Source organism: Lissotriton helveticus, chromosome 11 (assembly GCF_964261635.1).
Source record: "Lissotriton helveticus chromosome 11, aLisHel1.1, whole genome shotgun sequence".
Lineage (NCBI taxonomy): Eukaryota > Metazoa > Chordata > Amphibia > Caudata > Salamandridae > Lissotriton > Lissotriton helveticus.
This window is the reverse complement of record NC_136072.1, coordinates 864,004,346-864,023,914: the sequence shown is the minus strand read 5'-3', so window position 1 is coordinate 864,023,914 and position 19,569 is coordinate 864,004,346.

Genomic DNA, 19,569 nt, shown 5'->3' with positions numbered 1-19,569 from the left:
TACTTTAGTGTCTTAGATTTGAAGGAATCACATCAGCATACACCAGCTCTCTCTTCATGTGAACCGCATCAACTGTTGTGTATGTGTGTTCGGCAAAGCAATATAAAACCCGCCTCATGCCCAGAATTGGCAGAAGTTGCACTTATGTTATGAGTATGAAGTCGTGGAGATCAGACCTCATAACAATTCTGTATCGTGTTGTTCTTGAAACTTTAGCACTCGCTGTACAGATATAGTTTAACAAGTAAAGCAGATAGTAGACCAATAACATATTATTCTCATGTAAACCACGATGAACTACTAGGTGGAAAGCTAAAGCAACAACTAAATGTCGTGTGCAGAAGTTGCAAAAAAGGAAAAATGGCGTTTAAACCGGTAATGAGCCCATGCTAACTTAACACGGTGTAAAGATATCCAGGACCTAGATGACACCTCCCCATGATCCGGAAACGAACTGAATAAGATAATAGAAGTGCCATCTCATGAGAGCAGATTGCAAGTTTATATGTGGACGGTCCGCAAGGTAAAGCATTAAAAACTAGGAAAATTCAATGCTAAAGAAAAATAAAACAGCCAAGTACTTTATCGAGTCTTAAGCCAATAGGCAAGGTAAATAATAAAAACTTGACAATTAAGTCAATGAATTGTCAATGAAATGCTAGTACTCAGCATATGAAACATGAAAAAGGTCTATGACATAAGTGTGTATGCAAAATAAGCTGCAACAGCCTCCAACAGGAAGTCACCGTCTTCATCCGAAAACAGTTCAGCCATCCAATTTAAAAGCGGAAAAGAACATACGTGCTCTCCCAGCACCGGATCCTCTATCACCATCAGAGGACAGCTCGGTGGGTTTTCAAGAAAGCTGTGTTCCAAGAAAGACTGTGCTGCCGCCAGTAAATTCCAGGGACCAAGTAGTCCATGCATCAATGCCACAGCCATAATCCTTTCGCCAGGACAAACCAACTCGTGAGTAATGATAGGAGTCATCAGCTGATTAAAGTCGACGTCAGGAGAAACCGGTCCGCAGAGACACAAATCAATGGCCCAATCGAAATCACAGGTCAGGCAGTGAAATACAGGCTGGACACAGGTGAAGTAGGAGAACAGAAAAGATAATCCATATGCCGTGCTTAATATCGCCAACGGCATTGTGCCATAATATTCTAGCATGCGATTGCGGAACAGTGTCAGCAGCTGCAGGGTCGGAGGTTGCATAGGAGGGACATCCATATTTAAAAATGTAAAAAAGCACAAGAGCGTCCGCTGGTAATGCAAGTAAAAATGCAATCCACGAACCAGAGTGGAGAAAATGGAATGAAAGGGAGCAGGGATGACTCCAAAGATTTTCTCAAATGAAGTCACGAGACCACTGGTAACAACTTTAAAAAAGTGTGCCAGGGATTTTGTGGAGGATGCGTTAAAGATAGTCGGAAACATGTTGCTGAAATTGAAAGGCAAAGCTGTGTACGGGTGTTCGCTATGTGAAGTACGAAAGTTTCACGGGCCGAACTCAAGGCCACCTCTCTCTGAGACAAAAGAGCTCTTATTCTTGTCATGCCGTTGAAACGTGTCCCAAGGTTGGTATTTGTGGCCAGATTGAAAACTCCCTATGTTCATGTGTGGGAGGAAATAGAACATTTCTGCAGCAAATAACCCGTTCACTTACTGTTACGATAAAAGGAATACTTTTAATTAACTCAGAACAATCTTCATTATTGAGCATCAAATAACTACCATTTTCCAACAACTTGAACGTGGGGATGATAGCAGGAACTGGCGTGCCTTGCAACACGCAAGCCATATTTGGTCGGTGTTTGTTGCATGAATCGTGTAACTGTATGTGCCTACACATTAGTGAATGATCTGGCGTCTCAGTGCATTCCTCTCCATTCAGATAAACTTCTTGATCATCTTTGAAACATCTGTATGTGTATGGAAGCGACCAGACCTCATGAACAAAAGCACTACCTAAAGGTTCATAAAGACCTATTGGTATATATTTCATACAATTTGAAAACTTATATAAAGCAAAAGGCAGCGTTATTAAACCGTGGATAAGGCATGTTGCCAAAAAACCCGCAATCCTCTGCTGATGATGTCACTGAGCATGTCATGAATGATGTAATATGTGACATCATCAGTAGTGGATTATGGGTAATAGTATCTCTAGTTTACTCCCCTATAGCTGTCTTTCTTTTAACATAAGTGTGTGTTTCCTTCCCTTATACTTACTGTTTTTGGTTCGCTTCCAGTTCGCGTACCAGCGAGCGAACTAGGAAGCGAACTAAGAGAAATAGAGGTTGGCACAGTTCCAAATATTGTACCAATTTTTTAATAACGGGGAGGTAGTTCTGAAAAGAACTTTTTTTTTTATTTTTCTGAACATTTTTTTAATGTTTTTGAATTTTTCGGAACAGTTTTATATTTTTTGGGGTTTTTCTTGGAGGGGGCAATGAAAACGATTCATTGTAAAGGGCTCAACAGGAGCAACAAAACAAAAAAAAGAAGTATTTATTATTTTGGGCGTTTCGGACAAACTTGCATATGATAGTCAATAGCTCTGTTGATCAGAGTGATGCTTCTTTCTCCGTAGGAAATGAATCCATCGCAAAATACGCAGGTGTGTTTTACTTCACCAAATCTCATTTGTATATTTGGCACCATCTCCCTGCCCTCTGGTCCCGTTACTTCCGGTACAACAGATCTTCTGGCCATAATAGGGAGATTATCTAGGTCGTTCCGAAACTGTGCAGCACTGTAGTTGTTAGGATGCCACCTAGTCATATGGCGATGCATTGTGTAGTTTCCGAAACTGTATTTTTTGTCGGTCCCTCTGGACAGTCTATCTTGACATATAAGGCAAGTTACGTATCTTGCATTTACTTTTTTCTGACCTTTGGGAATTTTAAAAAATTGCCAAATGAAGTTTTCTTTCCGGTGAGACGTCTTGGGCTGCTCAGGCAAAAACTGCCTCTCTTCGTGCTCGTCCTCCTGTTCCTCTTCTTCTTCTTCTTGTTGAATTACAACTTGAGCAGGTGGTCCTCTCTTCCTTGGAGGTGGTGGAGGTGGTGGGGAAGCACCAGCTGAAGCTACTAAAGAAGCCATTGCTCAGTGATCACAAAGGGTCTTTCTCTCACAATGATGAAAGTCAGAGTGAGGAAAGAAGGAGGGATTTTCATCATTTGGGAAAAACAAGAGTTCTCAACCAATCAAAAGTGTTCATTTTAGATTATATGACCTAGTCTTACATCATTAGGAAACCAAAAGTGAAATGAACCAATGAAAAGTGTTATTACCAAGTCACATGACTTGCTGTGTTTACGTTAAGCGCTTTGCAGGGCCTCCCGGTTTGCTTCCAGAAACCTGCGCTTTGGCACTCGCTTCGCGTACCAGTTCGCTAACGTAGCACGTCATATGACGTATCACGCGACAACGTGGAACGTCATGCGGACGGGAGGCGTCACGATGTTGTTTTCTAACGCGGCACTTGCGGTAAAGAAACGTTTACCGGCTCGCGGTCTATTTCGCGGCATCAAGGTCAGCTAACGGGAAGCTTCCCGATTCGCGAAGCGGGAACGAAGAAAAAAAAATATTTAAAAAAAAAATTATTCATAAACATATAAAATATATTTTTGGATTTAAAGAAGAATACATTTTACAGCTACAGATATTAGCTGTTAAAAAACCAATGAAATTCACAGAAAAAACCATAGGTTATAGACCATATATAGTTAGGAATTAGCATTTACAAAACCTTGAAAATTCACTGAAAAAACCATAGGTTATAGACCATATATAGTTAGGAATTAGCATTTAGAAAACCTTATTTTACTCACACAAAACCATTGAAATTCCATATATAGTTAGTTGCACTAACTATATATCGCGCACCCGCAATCCACTGCTGATGATGTCACATATTACATCATTCATGACATGGTCAGTGACATCACTGATGACATCACTGATGACATCTCAAATGACATCACTGATGACAACATCCAGTGACTGTATGTTTCTGTAAAGTTAAAATATGTCTTAGATATTGAAGAATGAGTGGATGTATAAGTGTCTGGATGAAGGATTTAGTAGGTGCGTGACTGACTGTATGAGTGAGTGATTAAATGTGTCTCACTGAATGCATGGGTTAGTGACTAAACTGTCTTAATTTGTGCATCATTATGTCTGTTGTGATGTAAACTGCTGCATGTGTTGATCATTAGCTATACGAGAGGCTATATGTGTTATTAATTGGTTGCCCAAGTATTTCTATGGGAGATTGAGTTTGTGTGGGGGTGGCTGGGAGGTGTGTGACTCTGTGCATAGATGTGTGAGCAGTTGATTCACTAGGTGTATGAGTTCAAGAGTGCATGTGGAAAAAGCTACATGGGCGGTTGACTGTGTGCATGAGTGTATTGATGAGTGAATGGATATCTCAATGCTACATGTCATAGTAAGTACATATGTAAAACACAGTACATGTGAGAGTTGGCATATATAAATAACTGTGCATGAGAGCCACTGAATGTGTGAGTGGCTGTATGGATCATTGTGAACTTGTATCAGGGATTGTATAAGAGAGTAAATATGTGTTAGTATATGTTTGAATAAGTAAGGTGTGTATAACTGTATAGTTGAGGAAATGGAGGTGAGATTGTTTCTTTGCATGACTGACTAGGTGTGTGAGTAACTCCATGGATGAGTGACAGTGTGTGAGTGTCTGTATACACTGAGTGTATCTAAGGTTATATTAGAGTCTGAAGAGGTTTATCGTATTAGCACAAGAATGATGTCAAATGAGATGTCATCAGTGATGTCATCAGTGATGTCATTTGAGATGTCATCAGTGATGTCATCAGTGATGTCACTGACCATGTCATGAATGATGTAATATGTGACATCATCAGCAGTGGATTGCGGGTGCGCGATATATAGTTAGTGCAACTAACTATATATGGAATTTCAATGGTTTTGTGTGAGTAAAATAAGGTTTTCTAAATGCTAATTCCTAACTATATATGGTCTATAACCTATGGTTTTTTCAGTGAATTTTCAAGGTTTTGTAAATGCTAATTCCTAACTATATATGGTCTATAACCTATGTTTTTTTCTGTGAATATATATATATATATATATATGTATATATATTTTCTTTTTTTGACTTTCAGCAGGCTAGAGCAGAGGCTAGTGTGAGGTTCCAGAGCAGGGGATACTCAAGTAATACACTAAAACAAGCTGCTGAAAAAGTGTCAACAGTGAAGAGGAGGGATCTCCTTGTCGTCAAAAATGTGCAATAGGATGAGGATCAAGTGAGAATGATCACCAACTTTAATATCAAATCAGGTGATCTGGTCCACAGCTTTAAGAAAAATTGGCACATTCTATCAACAGACAATGTCTTGAAAAAACATCTCCCAGACAGGCCTTTGATCACATACCGCCGCTGCCAATCACTGTCCGACCACCTAGTCCATAGCCATTTTTCCTCAAAAACGCAGCCCCCCAACTTAACTCATACAAAGGGGTTCTTTCCATGTCTTCGTTGCAAAGCATGCAAGTTCAGCAAAAAAGTCTCTGAGTATCCAGGTAGAACTGGTGAAGGTAGTCCACACAGAAAAATACAAAAACTCCTGAATTGTAACTCAGAGTATGCGATTTACTGCCTAGAGTGCCCCTGTAAAAAGAGGTATATAGGTAGTACCATCAACCCCACTAAACTTAGGATCCTAGAGCACATGCGAGCAATTGTGAACAAAGATAAATCGTATCCAGTAGCTCGCCACTTTGCAGAATACCACCGAAGCAACAGGGATCTCCTAAGTTTCTATTGTATAGACCAAGTAATCTGCCTAGAGCGAGGGGGAGATAGAGAGAAGACACTTCGTATACTAGAGTCTAGATATATTATAGACCTTAAAATGATGACACCATGGGGTCTTAACAATGATGAGGAGATGTGGGTTCACCTGTAGAAAGCCTGTTAGATAATTCAACCAGCTGAGAGACATATGAATAACAACTACTGTAATATTCAAACACCCAGGAATCTAACATGGGACAATGCAGCTCATTGCATTTCATTAAGTTTAAGATCTTTGCCCATACAGGGTGAAAAGACTAATTAGATCATGTGGATAGTGACTTGATTCTTAGAGAGAAATCAAGAGCAATGAACATGGGGGATTCACCCTTCCACAGGTACACAAATACTAACACTGTAATATCCTGATTACATTATGTAGCAACCGGTCACAATGCCACATGAATCATATGAGCAGTATGTACTAAAATGATTAAATGTTTGTGGTTACAATGTTTTTAATTATAAAGCACTTTAGCACTTTATTATTCGCCACTTGAAACCATTGCAATGTATGTGGATACGTATATTCAAAGATGGCCACAGTTTTTATCAATTGTACCATCTTCTATGTTGATGAACAGAACAATGATTGGTGGGGTTTAAAATGGCGATTTTTTCTAAGCACAAACTGACACTGACGAAGCCTGTATAGCGAAACGCGTCTGTCTGGGCTGAGGGGGGTTTGCATTAAAGAACACACTAAATCGGATACCTGAGTGCTTGCCGTTTTTTCAACTTTATCGAGTTGATATGTGTTGCAATATATATATATATATATATAATATAAATATCTAGATTGGCTTTGACTCTAAAGTTCCTTAATACAACTGATATATGTCCTATATCTGAGAGGGCCCACCGGCAAGAACCGGATCACATAGGTGTAGGTGATAGAATAAAAGTGAATATTGGTACTAAACTAGGAAGCTAATCAATTTTTCATATTGTATACCTGAAGTATATGCTTTTGCACTATCTGACTTTTAAGAAAACAGTGCAAAGTACACACACGCAAGGAGTTTAATGTGTATGTTGGACACTTATAAATGCTGTACATATTCAGTAATTGTTGAGTACTTTAAAATTCTCAATTGCTTATGAGTTATGTTACTTAGCTGGATGTAGAGTATTGTATTTTCTAAATTGTTTATGAGCTATGTCATTTATATGTATGTAGAGTCGTGTTGTGTATTTCTGCAACAATATAATATTTGAGAACAAAGTAATCCATTGAAAATGAGGTATTCTTTGCAGTCCAAAGTGGAACTAGTTTATTTTATTTTTATGCACATATTTAATGAGGCACAAGTAATAAAGTGAGGCACAATAGGGGAAGGCATATAGTAAAAGATATCAATAAAGTTATATTTCTTTAAAAAAAGTTGTTAGTGATAGATTCAGAAGTATAATGTAACCTACCTGAGTATATGGAAGTTTTTATTGAATGAGGGGGTTCTCCTTTGATTTGCATTAAATATGATCCTGCCCCTCAGTTCCTGAACTGGATTGCTCCCCGTTTATATATTAACTCTCTAAAAGTGGCATTTTCAAAATTGTAATGAAAAATCTGAATTTACTATTGAAGGGGATTTTTCATTACAATTTCACAGACACCAAACTTGACATAGCAACCTGCACTTAAATGGAAATTATAGTGTACTAAATGTAATAAGGAACCCCACTGTTATCCTATGGTTTCGTTTATTCTTCATAGTAGTGAAAAATTAATGTAGGAGTTTTTCACCATCATGCCATGTAACATTTAGGAGTACATGTCTCACCTTTCAATTACACTACACCCTGCACAAGGAGCTACCTAGGGCCTACCTTAGGGGTGGCTTAGTGGCAGGGGTGGATGGAATTTCTAATTCCGCCAATTGTTTGTTTTTTAAACTGGGCTGGAAGAAGGAGCATTTCCTCTATGCTTAAAAAAACACTGCTGATTAAAGGTTAATCTGCAGTGATGTGTAAACATAGAGGGACAGCTCCCTCTTCTGGCAATGTATAAAAACCACTGACTGAACTGCTGTGCATACCCCTCTGTGCCCATACATACTGAGAGTATATAAAACTTATTTACTATGAGTATGTAATGGCACTGAGGGGTATGCATAGCAGTGCATACCTTTTGGCGCCTTTACATACTCTGCACTAATCACTGCAGAGTTAAGCAAAGAGGTGGAGGCTAAAGGCAAACTTTCTGGGGTGACCCTTCAGAGAGGACCATGACCAACACTGTATGATGCTGTATTATCACTGCATATATAGTTGCTTAATTATATTTGGTGCTGTGAGTATCTTGATTTCTCCTTCTTTTATGCAACAATTTGATTTGTTAACACCTTATGATGATATATACTAGCCTGATTATCAGGATGTTTCCCCAGATCATTTCCTGGACCTTTTGGTCTGAAATTACCAGTAAGCTTTCTTTTCTGTCTCAAGCATCCCATCCTGTAGTGTAGTTCCTATATTCCCATTAGGCTCTGCGCATTGGAATAGTATATCCTGTAGTTTAGATGTAGGACTGAGGTCGACTAGGTCTCTACCGAATATACTAGACTTAAATGTGTATGTGCCAGCTAGCTCAGAGGTCACTAGAAACTTCCTCGAATGAACAAGAAGGGATTAGTTTCTGACAGCTGCTTAAAACATGACAACTTTGTTCCCCAAGAATAAGAAATATATCTCTAGAGTCGCGGAAACAATACATAGTTATTTTACTCAGACAATCGTGCATGCTTCGTTTCACCTGAGGTGCAGAGAAATAGAGAGACAGGCTTTTTTCAATAAACGGTATTTATTGAACAGTCTTCTTTCTCAAGCATAAGAAATGAATGGCTACAATCGTAATACTTGTTTTAAAGTACAATGCGTACAGCACGAAGAGTATTATAAAATAATACTGTAAAAGCATGATATGGTTTTTAAGCCATATAGTACATAAAATACATACATTAATAAATAAAGACTAAAAGTACTCAACTGGTGCTTTTAAAATACGCCTACCCCGGTGTACCTAACCAAGTCTAGTACAAGGGAAGAAGTAAGAGAGGTGTAGCTTAGTTTCAGTATTCTTTGCCAATAATCTAATCCAAGAATCTCTCAGGGTGTAATCAGCTCCGTACCTTGGTGTTTAGAATGTAGGAGGTCTGGTATCTCTATCTCAGGACTCGATTTCCCTGCAACCCGCAAGGGTAGCCTGGAAAAACCGGAGCTGAATTTCTCAGCTGGAGAAAGTACAGAATCTCTCAGTGCGTCACCTGGAGGGTCGGCTTCCTTCGGCACTTGCTGCAGCAGGAGGCGTCGGGCAAGTAGATAGTCGAACTGCTCCAAACCACCTTGTGTTTGTTTGGACAAGTGTGGGCATATTTATGCCTTGAAGGTGCCGAGTTTGACGTAAGATTGGACATATTAACGTCATTAGAGACTTAATTCTCTAAAAACTCCATGAGTTCTTGGATAAATTAATATTCATGCAGGGGGAAGTCTCTGACTGCTGAAGGCGGGTTTTTCAAAGAAATTGTTGTAGATTTTCGGAACTAATCGAAGAAGCCAAGCAGTATTAGGACTACTTGAGCTATCTCTTAATATGGTTATGATTTCTATGCCTATATAAGGATACAGTATTTTATACCTAAATAAGGGCATGAATCGGGAAAATTACACTAGGGTCCTAAAACGCTATACAACACCCACTCCAGGTATTATGCCTAATATTACTAAGCATAAAAAACATAACTAAAGCATGTGTTCATAATCCCACGCAAAATACATGAAATGCATCAAAACATGGTTTATACACATACATGAATATTTGTCTTGCACGTATTTTATAAGCAATAGCTGTCATGAAATAATGCTACCTAAATGAACTATGAAATGACATTTATGAAATGGCTCTAAATTTACAGAAGAAAAAAGGTCGAGACGATTCCATAGCATAATATATAAAATGCCAAATATTGTCTATACGAAGTATCAAAAGGAATTTCTTGTTCTCTAAGAATAGTTCTACTTTAAGCAGATAACTTTGTGCCAAGCGAAAAAAGGTTCTATTCTGGGATGGAGAGAACATTTTTTTCAAATGTAGATTGTAGAAACATAGAGTTCCCAAGTTAGAGGGTTTGTTTTGATAAACCAAAGACTGAATTTCAGAGTTCATGGAACGCTGTGTGCACTTTTCAAAAGTTATTCTCGGTGTCAGGAGAAAACATCAAGTCAACTAAACTGGCAAAGAAACCGTCTACCACAGTTGGTGAAAGTGGAACTACTTCATCAAGTAGATCAAATGTGCATAGATGTGAAGCATCGCCGTCAGCGTCATCCGCATTAGCAATGTTCGCTGTAGATGGTACCTGTGTGCCTGTTGTTCCACGTACCTCACCAATAGCTGGATTCGCCAGTGAGATCTCAATGAATGCCGTCATCAGGATTGGCAGCCGTAGGGGGCAACACGATGTATGAGTCGTTACCGGACCCAGCAAAGTGTCAACATCCGTTGGCAGTGCTGATGGAAGTGTAAGACAAATGTCTAACACGCATTCTTCTCCGCAAAGCAGGCATCGTAGAACAGGTAAGATACAATCTTGCCAGATTGGTCTGAATGAAAGGAACCAAGTGGTTTTCAGATCTCTTAAACGAGCCAAGCCAAGCATCTGTGTAATTCTGTCACGATACCGCATGGCCAGGAGAGCCCAATCCATTGTAGCCTGGGTATCGTTGGTGACTGGATTTGCCATATCGGAGCAGAAGGAACAAAAATAGAATTCCTGCTACGAGTCCCAAAATGAGAGGCAGACCACCAAACACAGAGTGCACGAAATTTGGAAAAATGCCGAGGACTGCTTCGAATGGTGCTAACAGTCCCGAAAAGATCGTCTTAAATACATGTGCGATGCCACTGATATCAGACATGTTTAAGATTTGACCTAACATTTCTGCGAAATGTACTGGGCAGTTTGTTGATAATAATGAATGTATCTCTGCAGAAGTCCTTGCAACTTGCAGATCATAGATTTCTTTAGACAAGGTCAGTGGCACATTTTTTTGTGAAATAATGGTTTTCATTCTGCTTAAAGTATCAACTTGTATTGAAGAGATATTCATTGAAGGCCATAACGCAGTCTCCCTGTCTGTATTACTTTTTGGGTACATTACTTGCATACAACAAGTGACTCTGGCCGACACACTAACCAGATAGGCTTTTCCTGGCAACATGCCACAACAGCTGTGATCGTTGAGCATAACGTAGCTCCCATGGGAAAGCTGCCTGAAAATCGGGTCTATCACAGCCGCTGGAGAACCGTGCATGTGGCAAGAAAGGTTATTTAAAGAACCTTCGCAGGCTCCATGTAAATTAATACATTCACATAAAAGTGTACCGCTTAGTGAACTTTTACAATTTTTTGTACTAAGAAATACCTCCTTTCCCCCACTCCAACATTTGTATGTGTATAGTAAATTCCAGGTTGACTTAATGTATCCTTTACCCAACCTTTCATACAGGCCTGCTGGTATATGCCGTAGACAATACTGAAATTGGAAAATCGTAACTGGTATCGTGATGTAGCCATGTATTATCCATTCTACGACAGGTTTCTCAGAAACCGTCAATGGTAACCTTTCCAGTTTTTCAATGCTCAGCACCGTATAGTCTTCTCCTCTTTGTGCCAAAGAGATGTGTTTATCTGTAAGGTTAAAGATAGAAAACAATGATGTGGTATTGATTAGACGTCAAGGCACGTAGCTTGAATGGAGATTTTGTAACGTCCAGCCTAGTAGCATTATAGAACGTAATTGAGGCTGGCCATGTTGTAACATTAGCAAATCCTGTTCTAATATGTCAATGGCATATGATACAATGCTGTCCAAAGAATAAATTCTGGAGGTCAGAGTCATTAACCCATTGTCCACTACAGAGAGTGCTTTCTCTAAATGAATACAATGAATTTCTCGTATTTCTTCTGCATTTTCCATTTGTGTTATTTTCCAAGCTTCGTTGTACGCTGCGTATATACCAGCGTATATGAAACGTTTTTGACATTGTTTACGAGGCCTAGGTAAGAAGTCTCATAAGTCAACGCCTTCTTTAAGTAAAGTCAAGTGTTGTTTATTTCTGGAAGTATGGATTTCTGTAGCCAGTCAAGGCATAGTTTTCCTACACTGTATGTTGTTACTATCCCTGTATGTTGTCTCTGGGAATATCTCGGATCTGGCCCATACATTTTGAACCCTTGTGTTCTGTTCATGGATCTATTTTGACAGTTGTTTGTGTCTATGGGCCAGATTATCCATTGTTTTCAATCAGGATTGGTTCTGTTGTGTTTTAAAATATGTTTTACGTCTACCTCCTCATCTGTAGTGTCATTACTGTTAGGTGTGGCTTCAGGTATGGATGGTTTGTTTAAATCTTTTATCTTAGCTAGGCCAAGACATGATGTTTGTTGAACAGTGTCATTTAAAAATATTATTTGGTCTGGGATAATGCAGGCTCTGAACAAGGCTTCCAAACCTTTCACCTGCCATTCTTTTATGCCCCAGAGAGTTTTTGTCTCAATATAGTCTTTCCAAAAGTTAAACCCTAATGTAGACAGTTGAGCATAAAATTCGCAAAATAAATTTGTTTAGTATTGGTCAACATGTTTTTCATTCCTGTCTTATTTATATTTTTAAAAATAAAATGTTTCTGGATTTGTCACATTAAAACCTGGAAAGTATGGAAATTTCTCATAAAATGTTTTAGAGCTGCCTGTTGGTGGCGTTGGACAATGTTCCCATTGATTGTAAGTAAAAAGATTTCTAGGATTTACAGATTTGTGCAAATAATGGTGACCAAAATGATTATAACAACACAGTTCTTCATAACTTGTTGAACCTCCTAGCTGTTCATGTGTTTGAAATTTTGCTGACATTTCTAAGTCTGACTTCATATTATTAACAGTTTCAAAGTCCCAATCATCAGAAAAAGTGCTTGATGAAACAAAATCAGTTAAAGAAACCTTAAACTGGTGTGGAATTTTCAACAATTCCACCTTGCCATAAATGTCATAATCAGTTGTGTCCCATGCTATACCACCAGGTATAGGAACGGCTGTGATGTTCACTGATGACAGGTCTCTTCGCTCACGATGAGATGACTTGTAATGTTGCAGTTTATTTTCTTACTTGCTGTGTCCATTGTACTCTATTTTCCAACTATCATTTGTCCCAAACTCAAAACAAGAATGAGCCATAGCAGGAGAAAAAGTACACCTAATCCACTCCAAAATTCAACCCATGGCAAAACCAGATATGTTCTCTCAAGTTGATGAAGGAGTTCTGTTATTTTTTTCTTTAAAAAGTGTTTTTTCTGGCGTTATTTCTGGTTCACTGGGATCCTCAGAAAAGTTATAGAAGTTGATAAAATAGCCAGAGGCAGTTCTGTCAATAGTTGGTATTGCATCCGGATTCTTTGAAATCACTGGAGTTGCTTCCTCCTTTGACATGTTTGTATAGTCATATGCTACATCATTGTAGACAGACGTTTCTTGACAAACTGATATTTGGGTATCAAGAGGGACGAGTTCCATGGCTGTTTTGCAAAGTCCTTCTTTTCTCACTGCAGGTTTATCAAAGGTGATAAGTCTTTCAGTTTGAACCTCTTGAATAGTAGCCAGATTCGGTCGTCTGCTACTTCTTAGTAGTCCACTGGGCCTACTACTTATTATCAGCCACATGATTGTGGTTTTACCAGGTAAATTGATACTGTTCTGTTCTCCTTTTTTCCAGCAAGCGGCGGTAGTAACACTAATCTTGTTCCAAGGATTGCTAAGACAGGTACTGCTTTTCTATAAGAAGGCCCACATTCCTTCTTTTCCACAATTTTTTCCCTGACTAGATCACCAATCTTTGGAATCCAGACAGGTCTTCCTGGGACAGGTGGTTTTCCTTCAGTGGTCGTTGGGCTTTGTTTTGTGTTACTCGGACTTCTTCTTGTTTCATTTAAGTCCTGTAAAACAGCCAAACGGTCTTTGATATCAAAGGGTTTCTATTCCACCACTGAAGATTGACAATCAAGATCCTGGATGAGCATTCCAGTGCCAAATCATAATTCATATCGAGTGATTGGACACTATTTAGATGTTTGACTCTCCTGTCACCCCAACCTAATACCCTAGCTGTTATGGATTGCTTTATGTCACGTTTTTATCTTTCCACTACCGCATTTCCCTCAGGATGGAAGGGACTTGAAAACCGCAATGCAATGTCCAAGCTGGCCATGGCCTCCTTGTAAGCTCTAGACCTAAATGCAGGACCCTGGTCAGAATGTAGCGTGCCGATTGCGTATGTGCCGATAAAGATTCGCAAATCTTTTATAACAGTGGCATCAGCCGAGCGCTGGGGCCACATCCAAATGAATCTTGTGCAGGAATCCACTGCGACCATGATATATTTATAGTTACCGTCCATTTGTAAGGGACACAGTAGTCCAGGTAAACACATGCTAATGGTTTATCTGAAATCAGAAGGGGCGTCTGTGCAGGTCGTTTCACCGTTGAAACTTTTATTTTTTGGCAGATTTCACATTCTAGAACATAGTTTCTAGTTTGTTTCCTCAAGCGCAGCCCCCAATATCTCTGTTTTAATAATGTACGGTGGCGGAAACTCCTGTGTGTGCAGAGGCGAGTCCTTCGTGTGCTGCTAAGAATAGTCCTAACCTATGTTCCATGTTTGGGATTGCCCTATCCCCCACTCCAGGTATTCGAGCAAAAGGAACATTATTTGCATCAGTTATATATGAGTACTTTACAGGAAAGCCTTTAGGGAGTGTTTTACCACTGTCTTTTACTGAAGCAGTGGCAGCTTGAATTATTTCGCTGTCTATTTCGTTTAGTTTTTGAACGAGTGATTGCAGCTACGGAAGCCGTTTGCACAGCTGCCTTTGCGGCCTCATCAGCCAATGAATTCCCTTCAATGTGAATGCCATCACGCTGATGACTTAGTGTATGAATCACGTGAGTCTTTTGTAGTTCTTTGTGTAAAAGAACTACTTGTTCCCATAGCAGTTTATGCTTAATTGTGCCACCTTTAGCATCTTTGAAACCGTTTTGAACCCAGTTCTTCAAATATTCGTTGTAAGACTGGACACTGTAATACGAATCGCACACTATTAGTGTGGGGAATTCACGATCGGTATTTTGAAGCGCCATCTTGAAAGCCTGTAGTTCAGCTCGCTGAGCTGTGCAGTCTCCGAGAGATTGAGTTTTTGTGACCATAGGTCTAAATGTACCTTTGCACCAACGACCTTTAATAATCGCGCACGCAGCACTATAGGCTTGTTTACCCCCAATTGCGGGTTGTGCTGAGCCGTCTGTATATATTATACAGCTGTAATGTTCAAGTGGCAAAATTTCAGTCGGCAGAGGACATTATAATTCGTATTGTAGGAATTCTTGTGTTTTTAAATATGGGTCGAAAACTTATTCAACGTCTGTTGCGGCAAGAGAATTAACCCACTGTATTCAACTTGGATGTAGAGCTTTAGCATTTGGAATGCTTGCCTTTGTGTCTGCCTCTAAGGCAGGCACAGGTGTAACGATTTTAATGCGTTTACCTTGTGCGAGGGCTCTTTCTTTTGCTACAGAAGTCTGAACCGCTGTCAGAATCTTTTCTGTTGCAATGAATTTCATTTCAGCTTGTGTTTACATATGTGACTTGTATGCTATTGGTACCATCTCACCTTCGTTAAAGGTTAGGTATGTGAATCTGCATCTCCCTGGGATGATTCGGATCACTAGGTTACGCACGTTGTCGCGTGTTTGTAACTGTGTTTTTGCCAACATGTCTGTTTGCACTGAACGCAAAATTTCTGTGTGTTTTTGTGTCCAAATAGTAGGTTTGAAATCAGGTTTTATTAGTTTGTAGAGAGGTTTAACCCTTTCTGCGTAATTTAGAACATAAGTTCTTCCAAAATTCAGGAAACCTAGAATTGACTGTAAGTTTTTCAGATTTTTGGAGGTTGGAGCAGCGCACATTTCTCTAAAACGTTTGCTAAAAGGCTTTGGCCTTCACTTGATAATTCATTTCCCAAAAATAGGACGTTGAGGTGGGCAATTCGTGATTTCTTAAAATTGAATTGATACCCTTCTCAAGCAAACCCCAGTATGATGGTGTTCACTCTCTTCAAGTGTACGTCCAAATCATCATCTGTAAGATAGATGTCATCGACAAAGGGTAATGCCTCATCATCATACGTTTGTAGTAAGTAGTAGCTCTGTTACTCTGGCTGAAAATAGCCCTGGGCTATTCTTGAATCCCTGTGGGAGACGGCAACATTGTTGCTCTGTGCCCATAATTGAGAAAGCGGTCAAATACCTGCTTTTCGGTGCAATGTTTTGACAAAAGGAACCATTTGAGATATCTAATGTAGTTTTATATTTTTTGCGCACAATGTTATTCATCAGTGCTGCTCTATGTGCGTTTTATACTGCAAAAGTTTTGCAACAAGAGTTTGGATGTCTGTAATCCAAAACTAGACGACATGAATTGTCCTGTTTGGAGACAGGAAACAACGGATTGTTCATTGATGAGGTGCATGTTTCAATCACCCCTTGGTATTCAAGTTGATTTAAGATCTCCCTGACCTGTTTTTTAGCTTCCTGTTTTACAGGATATTGCCTTTGCATTGTTGGTTGAGTTTTCAACTGGATTTTATGGTGAGGGGATTCCTCATCATATCCTACATGATTTTTGAAAGTGCTGGGGCCTGGGCTACAACCCATTTCCTGGCATAGATGTATTTTTTATGAATTGGAATGTGATTTGAGAAGGCTGGCATAATTATATCTTTGCCATGTGGGCACTCCCTGACAAATTCAGGTGGCCAGTCTTGTTCAGCTAGAAGGATGTCATAACCCTTGGAGAGCTTCTTCCAAGAGAGTGCTCTAATTTTTCTTGGTTTTTCCCCCTCTATCCGAAGTGTTACTTCATATAACTTATGCGGTACATTAACCCTAGTATCTGCAGTTTCAACTTGGATGCTTTCATTCAATTCCACTGTCTCCAGATGATCCTTCAGGATCTTGGGAGCTATGGTTACCTCTGCTGCGCTGTCTAGCATTGTCTGGGCCCACTCCTCGTTCTTGAGTTGTGTCCTCAAGATCCTCGGCATGTCTGATCTTTAGACTTGCTACCTTCTTTTTGGTGCATTGAGTTTTCTTATTTTTTGGAACGTGTTGTTCGTCTTTAGACTTTACTCATTCTTCTTTTTGTTCAGATCGTCCTCTTCTTTCGGATTTCTGCGAGGAAGTCTGAAAGATACGAGAGGAAAGTGTATCATTATCTTGATATCTATCAGGTTTTCTCAAATTATCCCTATTTCCGAGGTTGTACCTCTTTTCAGAGGGCTCCTGTTGAGGAGACCTTCCTCTGCACTGAGAACGCTTCTCTCTAGGAAGTGTCTGTTTGCTATTTTCCCACTTCTTTTTAGTAGCGGTGAGATTATTTTTAATAAAAACTTTTTCAGGATTGTCAGTTAGTTGGGAGTTTACTGGTTTCCCACCCAAACTATCTCTACCTAGTTCTTCATATGATTTTTCAATAATTCTGTCAAGTTCAAAAGTTTGCTCTGTTATATCTGTTTCCTTTAGTTTTTGGCGGGTTGACACTGATGCTGCTTCACCTTAGATGTTGGCTAATAGTATAGCCGAGACCTGTTTGAAATCTTTCAGTAATTTCATACCCATATTTAAGGCCGGTTCTGGACCGTATTCATTTTGAATCTGTCTCAGAACGTCTGGTATTACCGCCATATATGGGACACCATGTGTTTTTGTGAAGCAAAGACTGTACCCCAAGTGTCGCAGTCCTCTAGGTGTGGTGCAATCCACATTAGTAAACATATTGTTAGAATCCTGTGTTTCTCATGAGGTGTACTATCAGGAAATCCTGCCTCTATTTGAGTAAGTTTTTGAGCTAATCAAAATGGAATTTGTTCCCGTTTTGTGGGCAATTTACCAATGACTGACTGTATAGTCTGTGGTGTAATTTTGTTTGTGTTCCCCTGATGAGGGATGTGCTGTGGAATTCTTATAGCTTGTTGGACTGTTAAAGTCCTCGTGACATATTGACCCAACTGCCTGTGTATTTTAATCGTGTTAAGAAACACGGGTTAACCCAATGAGTCACTGGGACCTGGGTGAGTGAGTGATATCAACAAGGTGGTCCCAAGTACTTTCAATACAAACAAACTTAAATGAGCTCAAAATCAAAATATTACAACATTGTTTTTAATCACGTGTACAATAGAACAAAATTCATAAATTACATCAGTGAAAGATAAATCACAAATATAAATACGCCCCTACGGGAAAGGGAGGGAAGGTAGTGGAGGGAAAGTGAAGGAACTATACACTTGATGAAAGCTTGGTCATTACGACCGCAATAAAAACACAAATATACAAAAAATTACAAACTAAAAATAGTATCTCCTATAACAGATATTTCAAAAACCTCATGCCTCATAGGTATAGAATCATAAATGATATATCAAGTTGGAGGCTGGGAAGGTACAAAAGATGTCGACGTTTGACCCAAGATAGTGCAGATGTACGGTGGAATCTTGCTAGAGGGTCTTCATCAGGACAGGGACAGACATGGGGCAGAGAATCTGTGCAAAGAATGATTTAGAATTAGTAATGGTCCTACTGATCCATAGTTTTAAAAGCACGGTCATTTATGCATGGTCAAGAGAGGGAAAGGAGGAAGAGGGGGGGGAAGAGGGAAGGGAGGCCCAGTCGAGGAATATAATAAATCGCAATCATGTCCAACGGAAAATCAGTGAGGATCTAAACACTAAGTTCCGTGGATATAGCGTTAGTGTGCCAGTCAGTAAGCAGATATGGATAACATATCTATCGAGTAACGGTGTCTCATTGGTCTCAGGGTGTATAACAAAGTTATAAAAACTTTACTGGGACCAAAAATCGTAGAAATGGACAGCAATAAGTAATATGCGATGTCATGGCGAACCCAACAACTAAATAAGTATACTCACACATAGTATCAGATAAACAGGGAGCATAACTATTTATCACATAAGTCCCATGGTAGCAATCTTAGAGTAGGGATACGGCTGAGGAAAGGAGATCTAATATCGAACAGTCGTCACTTTGTCATTAGGAAAGGTAATTGAGAGTTACTGACATACCTGCGTTATCAAAAACGGGGTGCAAAATGGGCGGGAGCCCTGGCTCCAAAGGGTCTTTATCAAATAATTGTCACGGTGGATACAGTCTGTGTTTTGAAATCTAAACAGTTGAAAACAACCGTAATAACAGCATCCCGCAGGAGGTCAAAATAAGCAAAAAAACAAAATTAGTGGTCGATGGATAATATACCTGGTAAGCTAGCAGCTCGATGCTATTCTGATCGGACTTTTGCGTGGACTGATGAAAGTTCCTGCAAAGATTGGGAGCGATATATATAATATAATATACTTAAGTCAGCAAAGACCCATGATTTCCAGAATATTGTGATTACAGGCGAGCATACCTTCAATTTGAGAAAACGGACACACGTAGGGCTCCGTTGTGCCGAAAGGCGATATCGTATTCAATGGTTGTGCCGCTTAAAAAGTCAGTCAAATGGCTGAAAGTAAAGAGGGCGGCGGATAGTTAATAATCACTCACCACGCCAGAGCTAAAGGTAAGCCTAAATGTAGG